The 10,018-nt window shown below is 36.1% G+C and overlaps 1 non-coding gene across 1 annotated transcript; it reads right to left on the bottom strand.

Annotated features, from left to right (window-relative positions):
* Positions 1-362: 362 nt before the first annotated feature.
* LOC123462516 lies at positions 363-471 on the bottom strand. Its single transcript, XR_006638330.1, has one exon. It is a non-coding gene; the product is annotated as a U6 spliceosomal RNA (small nuclear RNA).
* Between the last annotated feature and the right edge of the window lie 9,547 nt (positions 472-10,018).

Below are 10,018 nucleotides of genomic sequence, written 5' to 3'. Positions count from 1 at the left end.
GTATTTTGCTGAGGTTTTTTGGTCTTTTTTCCCCCCAGGCTGCTTTGGCGTGGTACCTACGCCGCCATCTTAACCGGAAGTCTCTTTATCAAGCACTCTTAAGTGTTAGTATCAAACACTTGACTTTTTAAAAAATATGGAATGCGGGGCTGAAGGGATGGCTTAGCAGTTAAGGCATTTGCCTGCAAAGCCAAAGGATCCTGGTTCAACTCTCCAGGACCCACATAAGCTAGATGCACAAGGAAGCACATGTGTCTGGAGTTCGTTTATAGTAGCTGGATGCCCTGGTGCACCCATTCTCTCTCTCTGTCTTTCTCTGTCTCCCTCCCTCTTTCTCTCTCTCTCAAATAAATAAATTAAAAAAATATATGGAATGCATCACAAATTTGCATGTCATCCTTGCTTAGGGACAATGCTAATTTTCTTTGTGTTGCTTCAATTTTAGCATATGTGCTGTATACATATATACACAATCTTCTACCCACATCAGAAGTCTAAGGAGTAGAATTATAATTACCCTCATGTTACTAATATAACCAATGAATTACAAAGGAATTCAATTACATGCTAAGTATCAGTCCAGCAATACAGCTTCAGTGCCTACACTATTGATTCTGATTACATATTCCGTTTTTTGCAAAACCGGAAGCAAAATTTTGCATTTGTATCAATTATAAGCTATATACATCCCACTTTACCCAAACTATTTCTGTTTTCATTCAATTTCCTTGCTCTCCTATCCAGATTCTTTCCTGACTCTGCCTTTATACCTCTGAGATATTTACGTCTTGGCATTCTCTCATGGAAAAAAAGGCTCTCCAGCTCAACTCAGTGAATGTGAAAATTTCACTGTATAATGAAAGGATTGTAAGAATCAAGCAATATAATACTATTTCTAATGTTCTATTGATTTTTTTAAAAGAAGAAATCTAAAAAGTCATAGATTGCTATTTTCTCATTTTTCAACCCATGAAACTATGGTAATGGTGGCCTTTTCTCCTTCTTTCATTACCATCTGACTCTTCCTTCCTTGTTGCATCATGGACTCATGTCATTTCCATGCTATTAGAAACAGCCGTGTTTTCAGCATTATGGTAATTTGTAACTGGTCTGTGATAAATTGCAGATCAGTTAACTAAAATAACACAGAGAAACAAATGACATCAGCAGCATTTCACTGAGAAATGCTTAAGAATTTAAAGAAGAAAAGCCCAGCACACACATCTATATATAAACATGAATTTTATTATTGTCTAATTCAAAAAATAACCAAGCTGAAGCAGATTCCAACAGACCGTTACTGTAACTTGTCAACAAAGTTTGGGTTATGGTTTGCATTTAAAATGAAGCTCATTCCTGTTAAGTATTCAGAATCTTAATTAATTTCAACTGGTAATTTGAACCCCTGACATTAGACTGTTTGCTATCCTGTGGGTAATTTTCTTTAGCAATTTTTCATTTCTCTCATGCACTTAATATACTTAGTGAATTTTCTTAGCATCTGTTAAATGGCAAATATTTAGGACAAGCACTTCCCCTTTAACTTGTGACATGGTCATCAGGTATGCCTGGACATATAATGAAATGTACTTAGTGATGGCTATGAGGAAATCTAAAATTGCAACCAATATTTACTTTACAAATTTAGACATATGTTGAAATTTTTATAGAACAGGTTATTTTTAAGAAAAGGAAAAATGAAAAAAAATGACCTTGCCACTTTAAATTTCCAAATTAGTAACTTATTCACAAATCACTCTTACTCTCATTTTTTGATTTAAAATGATTGTATCTGTGCCTGGTTGAAAAACGGAGATCAGGTTTTACAAGCCTACTTTGGATAGGAACTGCTTCACCAAGACAGTGAGGCCACTGGAACTTTCTTATTAATGTTGTAAGATCCCTAAAACAATATCCCCTCAGTCACCACAGGACTTCCAACAGGCACATACTTTTTTTCAAAGACTCTGCCTCTCAGAACTTTTCTTGTTAATATCCTTACAATGTTTCCTTTCAAAGGACTTCAATGTAGGGACCTGATAAAGAAGGATTAATGTAGTTCACAAAGTGAAGAGCTAATTGAGTCATTACCTCACTATTCAGATTCAAATATCTTCATTCCAAACTGCATTCACCATTTGCACTTCTGCTCTGCTACTCTGCCTCACTGCTTTTTTTCTCCCTTATTGGTAAAACTTCTTAGTCTTAGCCCTAACCCTAGAAAGGTCCTGTGAAAATGCACAGCCAGCATGTCTGGGAGGTAGGAGGGCCTGCTGAAGATTCAATCCAGAAGTTTGAAATGTTGCATTTCAGTGTTTCCTTGAATAACTTAGAACCCTGTCACCACAAAAGTTAAGGCAAAGATATACTTTATTATCACTACTTTTAAAGACTACTGTTTAATGATTATGATTTTTTTTTGCTTTGTTGAAGCTTATACTTCCTGCTTAGACAATTTTAATAAATAGTTACAATTTTATTTTTCTGAACTTTTGCATCTAAATGTAGTTTCTTCAAATAAAAATGGCACTGCAAGTGTAATACCACTACTTAAAAGTGACAGAATAAGTTAAGCTCCGTATAATATAAAATGTGGACAGGAAATCATTTTATATGTACTTATAGCAATAGATTTTGATGATATGAAATGTGTTTGCAAGAAGCTATTTAAGAAACTCAACACTAATAAGACCTTCTTAGTAGTTGCTTTCTATATCTTCCTTTCTCACATCTCACTGGACCAATGGCAACTTTTAACCTTAAACACACAATCAGTAATTATAAAATAAGCATTTTAAGTGGCATGCAAATATTATTATATTTCTGCTAGCCCGTTTTATTTTATGTTCATAGAATTTTTTAGATAGAAAAATTTTCACCAATTTACATTGATGACCAAAAAAATAGCACTTAGCTGTCTAGAAATAATCTATTGACAAAGAAAATACCTTACAGTCTTTTCCAGTTAAGCACTTCTATTTTATCACTGATAGAGTCAAGAACATTTTAATAAATTTATATTCATAATAGTTGTAAAAACAAATGCTTTAAGGAATTACTCAGATTCGTTTTAATCCATAAAAATGCAATGGTTAGTGATAAACTAACCATTTGATGATGTAAAATAAAGCTCACTTCCATTAATGTTTAGTCACTTAAAGAATGAAAAACTATTTTTGTAAATAAGATTGTAGCACATAACAATTAAATTCTAATAATATGCAAGTGTATTAGGCACCTAATACAGTGTCTGGCAGACATCAGGTTCCCATTTGGTGGTAATTATAGTTGTTAGATAAATTGGAATTAGACCAGCTGTTTAAGGACTCAGCCTCGTTTCTAATATCCTCTCTCCTCTAAAAGTCTCTAGCACTTTGTCATATGTATTTTATCATTCTTGCACTAATCACATGCAAAATATGGTTTCTAAGAGGAGCGAGATGAACATATCAGAAATGCTTTTGTGCAGTATCATCATAAAGTGAAAACTTTCCTGAAAAAATCCTGAGTTCAAATTTTTAGCATATGAACTATAAGTAATCATTATTTAAAATTTTATTGAGTTATCTCAGAGTCCAAAGTCATAGCTGAACATCAATAATAAAGTAAGCTTGAAGAATAAAGCTCCATGAAAGAACCACCCTCCTGAATAGCTATCATGTTCTAGAAACTGCTATGCAGGCTGCTAGGGGAGAAAAGATATCAATAATCTTAATCTGTAGCAGTGCCTGTGGGCTATGTACCTCATGAGCCAGGCAAGATGTTCATACTAGTGCAATAGTGGCATGGATATTATGGTGTAACCACTGATCTCCATATTTGAGGACTGTTCCATTGAAGCGAATTCATTCCTGGTACTGAAAATATAGTCTAAAACTTGTGGCTGGGGATTTCATAGGCCCTAGGAGGAATGATACAACTATTGTTTGGTTAAATGGATATATTCTGCCTATAAGGTTGTCCTCTAATTATGTATGTTTATGCCTTTAGATTAGTACTTTTCTCGCTTTTGGTGGGAGAAGTTATTTTTTGAACTTGGCTGTGAATACTGGAAAAAATCAAAACGTGTCAAAGTGCCTGAGATGTGACAGTTGAGTACTCAGTAGTAAATAAGCCATCTATCTCTACCACAACTTCTGAGGCTCAGGAAACAAGATTGAAGTGGAAGAAAAAATTTAAAAGCCAAAGGATGGGGAAGAGTGCTTTGGAACATTTCACATCTTCTGGATGCCATGTTGCCATTGCATTCATGACCTCAAAATAGCTGTTATTACTGCACAAAACAACATAGTTCTGAACCCATCAATGTTTTTCATTGATGATAGATGGAAAAGGAACTACTGGTAAAGAAGGGCTTTGAAGAATAGGAATGGGGGACTGGGGATAGGAGTTGTGGGATGAGATTATGATCAAAATACAATATGCACTTATGCCAATAGAAAGCTGAAAAAATACTTTAAAAAAATCACCAAGAGAAAAGTTGTACATCAGCCTAGAATTCTGTGTGACTAACACTAAAAACAATTAGGAAGTACATGTGTGTTTGCATAATGGAGTAGAAGACAAGTAATTGGTCCATACCGATAATCAATTATGTATTGATGTACTTCAAATCCAGGGAAAGTGAGAGAAGCAAGATGATTTTTATTAAAAGGTAAAAATAAAAAAAAAAATTGGGTTTTCCCTATAGCATTATAAAAATACCACAACACTTTTTGTCTTACTGATGCAGTATCCTGCGCTAAACAAAATCCAACCTCAGCACAGCCAAGCCTCTGAAGTGTTTTTATGATCTCCTACAAGGTGTTGAGCTACTCCCAACCCAGAGCTGGTATGGAAAACTAGGGCAGGAGGCCAAGTCAGGAAGGAGCCCCAAGCAAAGGCCGGAGGGCTGGATGCAAAGGATGCAAAGTTCAGTTTTATTCTCTTCAAATCAAGGTTGTTCCTTCTGAGGGTGGGTATCTGAGGCACGTTCTTCACACTTCTGAACACTGGGACAGACTTCTCCCTGCCTTTTTGAGGCTTGGTTCCCTGATCCAGACAAAAATAAGATTGGCAGTTCAGATTTACCTCATCTCGCCTTCCTTGCAGAGGCAGATGTCTTAAGCACTCCCTTTAAGCATTCAAAGTCCATAATATTACTAATAACTCCACAGACTTGTTTGCATTTCCCATGGTACATATAAGTGTCAGAAGCAATGACTTGCAGCCCCCTTTCATCTTGTGACAGCTTTATTATCATTGGTTGGCTGAGCTTCAAGAGAAGTTATGACAGTGGCGAAGTTCTGCAAACTGCAGCACATATTTCAGTAATTAGGTAAAGGAGTGAGAGCTACATTTAGAATGCACAGCTGAAATTATTTTCTAAACACTTAAGACGTTGAGGGCTATCACATTCCTCCCAGGACAGCTTTTGAAAACTGATTTATAACGCACTTCTTTTTACCATTTTACCATTTTACCATTTTGCCCCTCCAGTTAGGTTATTTTAGCAGCAGCTATGACTTGAAAATGGATCTTCTGATAATGGAAATATCCTATATGCAATATGAAACAGTGACAGGAGAGAGTGGCCAGAGAGGCTATGTTTTCATTTTTTTCTGTTTTGAACTGTGCTTTCTGAAGTGATTGTTTCTCTCTCATGAATGCTTAGACATTGAATACTGAAGCAGATTTTTTTTGAAAATACAGAGTAAAGCCAAGATTTTCTAATCTTGAAAAAAAAATAAGCCACTTGAAATATAGTTCTGACCCTATATAATCAGAAAAAATATATTTTTATCTTAGTTATCTTTAATGATCATGCTAATAATTATAGGTAATAAAGTTCTATGTTTTCATATCTTGTTTAAAAGTCAGATGCTTGAAAAAGTACTTGATGGGTCCTATTTCCCAGTATGCCAATGTCTCAATAACATAGTCCTTCATTTACTTCCCTTGTAACCAAAATCATGGGCAACAGAAAGGGGTAAAACCTAGGATCACAAAAAACCCTGATTTCACTAAGCATAAATTTAGTATACTCTTCCATTGTATTTCCTCAGGTCAGGCTGCCCAGACTCATCTGCAATAAAGACTATTCCAAGTTGCTAAAAATTCCAAAGTTTAGTTTTGATTTGAAACACTTTCTTTCTTAAAAAGTTACTTGAGTATCATTTAATAAATCAAAATGAAAGTTTTAAATTTTCCTAGAAAAATATTTGTATTATTTAATAGAAGAAAAATCACCAATTCTATTTCAGCTGTCCTATCATTGCAAGGTGCCATGCCTCATGTCATGGGGAATGAAAAGGAGACTTGTTTCATACTTTCCTGCTTTTCCTTCCTGATCTCTCTTCCTTTTCTTTCTCTCCCCTCTTCTCTTTTGCTCCCTCTCTCTCCCATACTACATAGCTTACTTTGAGCCTTGAAGAAAAATATATTTGAAAATAATTAAATATATACAAGGTAAAGAAAAAGAAATGAATTATAAGTATATGTGAAGGTTAAGCCATTGAAGAGAACTAGAAGTGTGAACATGTATGGCCTTATCCAGCAAGGTTGCTAATAGTTAGCTATGAATGAACTTTAACATTATAAAAGTTAGTCGGTTGGTTACAACAACAGATTCTAAGTCTTTTTAAGGAAAAACAAAATAAGCAACTCCTTAGGTGAAGGGCAGATATCCCTACCCACCGATGAAAAATAAATGTCCATCTATGGTATATATAGTATATAATATTAGGTAATATGCATTTACCATATCATTTACCATACCCAGAAGAAGTAGCACAATTTCACACATGTTCTGTCCCACCTGTCCTCTCTTTAACCCCGTAGGTTCTTACCAAGAACCAAGTCAATAAGGCTGTATTACAAAGGCACAAATTGGTTTTGGGATTGTGGCTTAAATTCAGGAGTATACCACTTCTGTCTAAAATACAAATAAATATTTTTCAACGGTTGTATATCATTATTTCTTTCATCTGAAGAAAAAACCTAAACAAAAGATTATATTTGGTCCCATCACACCTTCATTCACAGAAAATATCTTTTGGAAAATGAAGATCTTTTTCATTACCTCATTCAAGTTTACCATTGACAAGTTTACTACTAAAGAAAACTAAGACAGAAAAAAAAATGTATGGAATGATTTACCTCAAAATGAGATCAGCAGAAAGTTTATAAACTACCAGTTTGGGGACTGGGGAGATGTCTCATAGGGTAAGAGTGTTTGTCACTTAAGCATGAGGACCCATCAAATCCCAAAATTGATTCCCATGTGAACATCTGTAAATAACAATGCATATCTGTATCCCCAGTGGTGGGGGTGGACTGGAGAATTTCTGGGCCTCACTCACCAAAAAAGCAGCTCCAGGTAGAGGGACAGACTCTGTTTCAAAGAACATATAGATGAGCAATAGAGGAGGGTTCGCCTCTGGCCTCCGAATGTATGTATGTGCATGGCATATACCTATACAAACATCACATCATCATATCACACATTATACATACTCCATGCAAATGCAAAACTACAATTGTTAATTTTACTTCAAATACTACCTAAAAATCAAGAATTTTGATGTAATTTATGTAATATCTTTTTTGTTTCTTTTGGTTTTTCAAGATAGGATCTCACTCTGGCTCAGGCTGACCTGGAATTCGCTATGTAGTCTCAGGGTGGCCTCGAACTCTCAGCAATCCTCCTACCTCTGCCTCCTGAGTGCTGGGATTAAAGGTGTGTGCCACCATGCTCGGCTTATGTAATATCTTAAAGTTTCAGGTAACAAACATGAGGAAATATAATTTTGCCTTGCATTTTGTGAAACATGCTTACAATAATTTTCTATCACCACACTTTTCATACAATGAGCTTATGTAAGCTGTTTTTATTTTTAATTATTAATTATTAGCATTTCAAAATAAAGATTAGCCAACCCAAATGCAATAAATATTGATTTTGAACTTATATCAAAAGCAAATATGATACAAGCTCTGCAGAGATAACTATTTGATTTCTCTGAAATCTAGTTATCTATAGCTTAATCCAGTATTTTTTTTTTTTAATTTAACCTCATTAGGGACCCAATATTTTTAAATAACAAGTCAGAAGTAATATTATAAAACCTCCCTGGAATTTAAATGGCTCTCAAAATGACAATAACAAATGTGGTCAGTCATGTAAATGCTCAGATGTAACCTTTGAAAAGCATGTATGTTAATGAAGTCTTATTTCTCTAGCCCTCCAAAAATGGAAGGACATTTAAGACAGAAATAGTGTAAATCTAGAAATTTGTGTAAGAATAGAGAACAAACCAGGTATAGTGATGAAAAATATATTAGGTTTAGGAGTGACCAAGACTATGGAGACCACTCTGTGGCAAAAATGGAAGCTTCTATCCAGGAAAAACACGAGCTGCCAGGACTGACTCTCAAAAGCAGAGCACAGCCAACTTTAAGATTACAGATAGTGGGCTACATAGAGCTCTTTAGTTGGGGGAAAGTGAGGAAGTAGCTATAGGGTGTGAGACCAGAAGTGACCAGGTGAGAGATAAGGAGGAAAGAAACCTAGACCTGGGGCATTGTTAGGCAAGTAAGGATAATGGCTGGGTGGTTCCTTGAGGATTGTGGATGACCCACTTCCTCATGCCTCAGTCACCCTCCTGCTGTCCTCAGTGACTTCATTTTGTACTGACCTAACATTCCAGCCTTTTGTTAATGATAAAAGATGAAGGTTCATTTTTTTCATGCTGACCATAAGGGTGATGAGTTATTATGGAAGGGTCTATATAATGCAGTTGGTGGGTCTCCCTTCAGGGCAGGTGATGTGGAGGCAGTTTTATGGTGGCTAGAGGTGGCAGAGTGGTGAGATTGATAGTGCCAGTGTAGCATACTCTTAGGACTTGACCCTGGGTGAAGCAGAGACTTCTTTCACATCATCCCTGAATTGAGCTGTCTTCAGAGCAGTCACTAGCAGACACCTGTTATACAGAAGGTGAGGGAGATGGGCTGTGTATACCCAGTGAGAAGACAGAAGGGAGAATAAAGGAGCTTGTTGCTCTTTTCAACAGCTATGACATCAAACTGCCAGGGAGAAAGGATGAGCATTCAGAGGCATGGGATATAGGACTTGGGCAAGAGAGGAGAAAGAGGGACATTTTGGGATGGTGGGGGGGAGAGTAGGAACACAAGAGAGTTTACTTATCTGTGGATGAGATTGGGTAAGTGCTAAGGAAGGAAGGGGGTCCGAGGAATAGTTCTGATTCTGGCTAAGGCAAGTGGGAAGAACTGAAGTCAGGGTAGGTGAAGTTAATCAGGGACAGACAGAGGCAAAAGGCATGAGTTATGTTGAAGTTTAATACTGCAAGTCAGCATCAGTCAGGGGAGCCTATTAGTCTGAATCATTGTCTATATTGTAGTTATATTTTTCTTACTGGGTGACTAAAATAATGTAGGCTGCCAGAATTAACTGTATATTTTGGAGGTCAATAATGGCTCTGTAGGAGAGACTATTAGGGACCTGTGAGGAGTTCTATGACTCTCAGCATTGTCATCTGCTAGGATACATCAAGGCTGTGCTAAGTGGCCCTTCCTCTTTTGGGAAGCCTGAAGGACTGAATTTCCTCCAATGTGACTCTCCTGTTGCACATACACTGACTTTGAATTTATTTCTGGGTCTCTACATCCTCTTTTATCAAGAAGATAGGTAATTTACCAGAGGCTAGAAGTTCAAGTGTCCCATCATCTCCTGTGGTCTTTTGACCAGAGAACTGGAACCAAAATATTGGTTATCCTTTTAACTCCAAAATTGCCAGTTGATTTTGGCTCCTGCATATGGTTATTAATCACTCAGAGAGACTGTACATAAAAACAGGTTACTTAAAAACAGGTTAGTTAAAAAGGATGCAGAACATATCTGTTAGCAAAGCATATCTGGTTAGAGAATGACACAATAGTTTTAAATCATTTTGATGAATAATTAAGTTTAGTTGTCAGGTGACAGTGTAAGCTTAAAGTATACACATTCTATCTTTTAAGT

This window comes from Jaculus jaculus, chromosome 7 (assembly GCF_020740685.1).
Source record: "Jaculus jaculus isolate mJacJac1 chromosome 7, mJacJac1.mat.Y.cur, whole genome shotgun sequence".
Classification (NCBI taxonomy): Eukaryota; Metazoa; Chordata; class Mammalia; order Rodentia; family Dipodidae; genus Jaculus; species Jaculus jaculus.
This window is presented reverse-complemented; position numbering and strand designations above follow the sequence as displayed.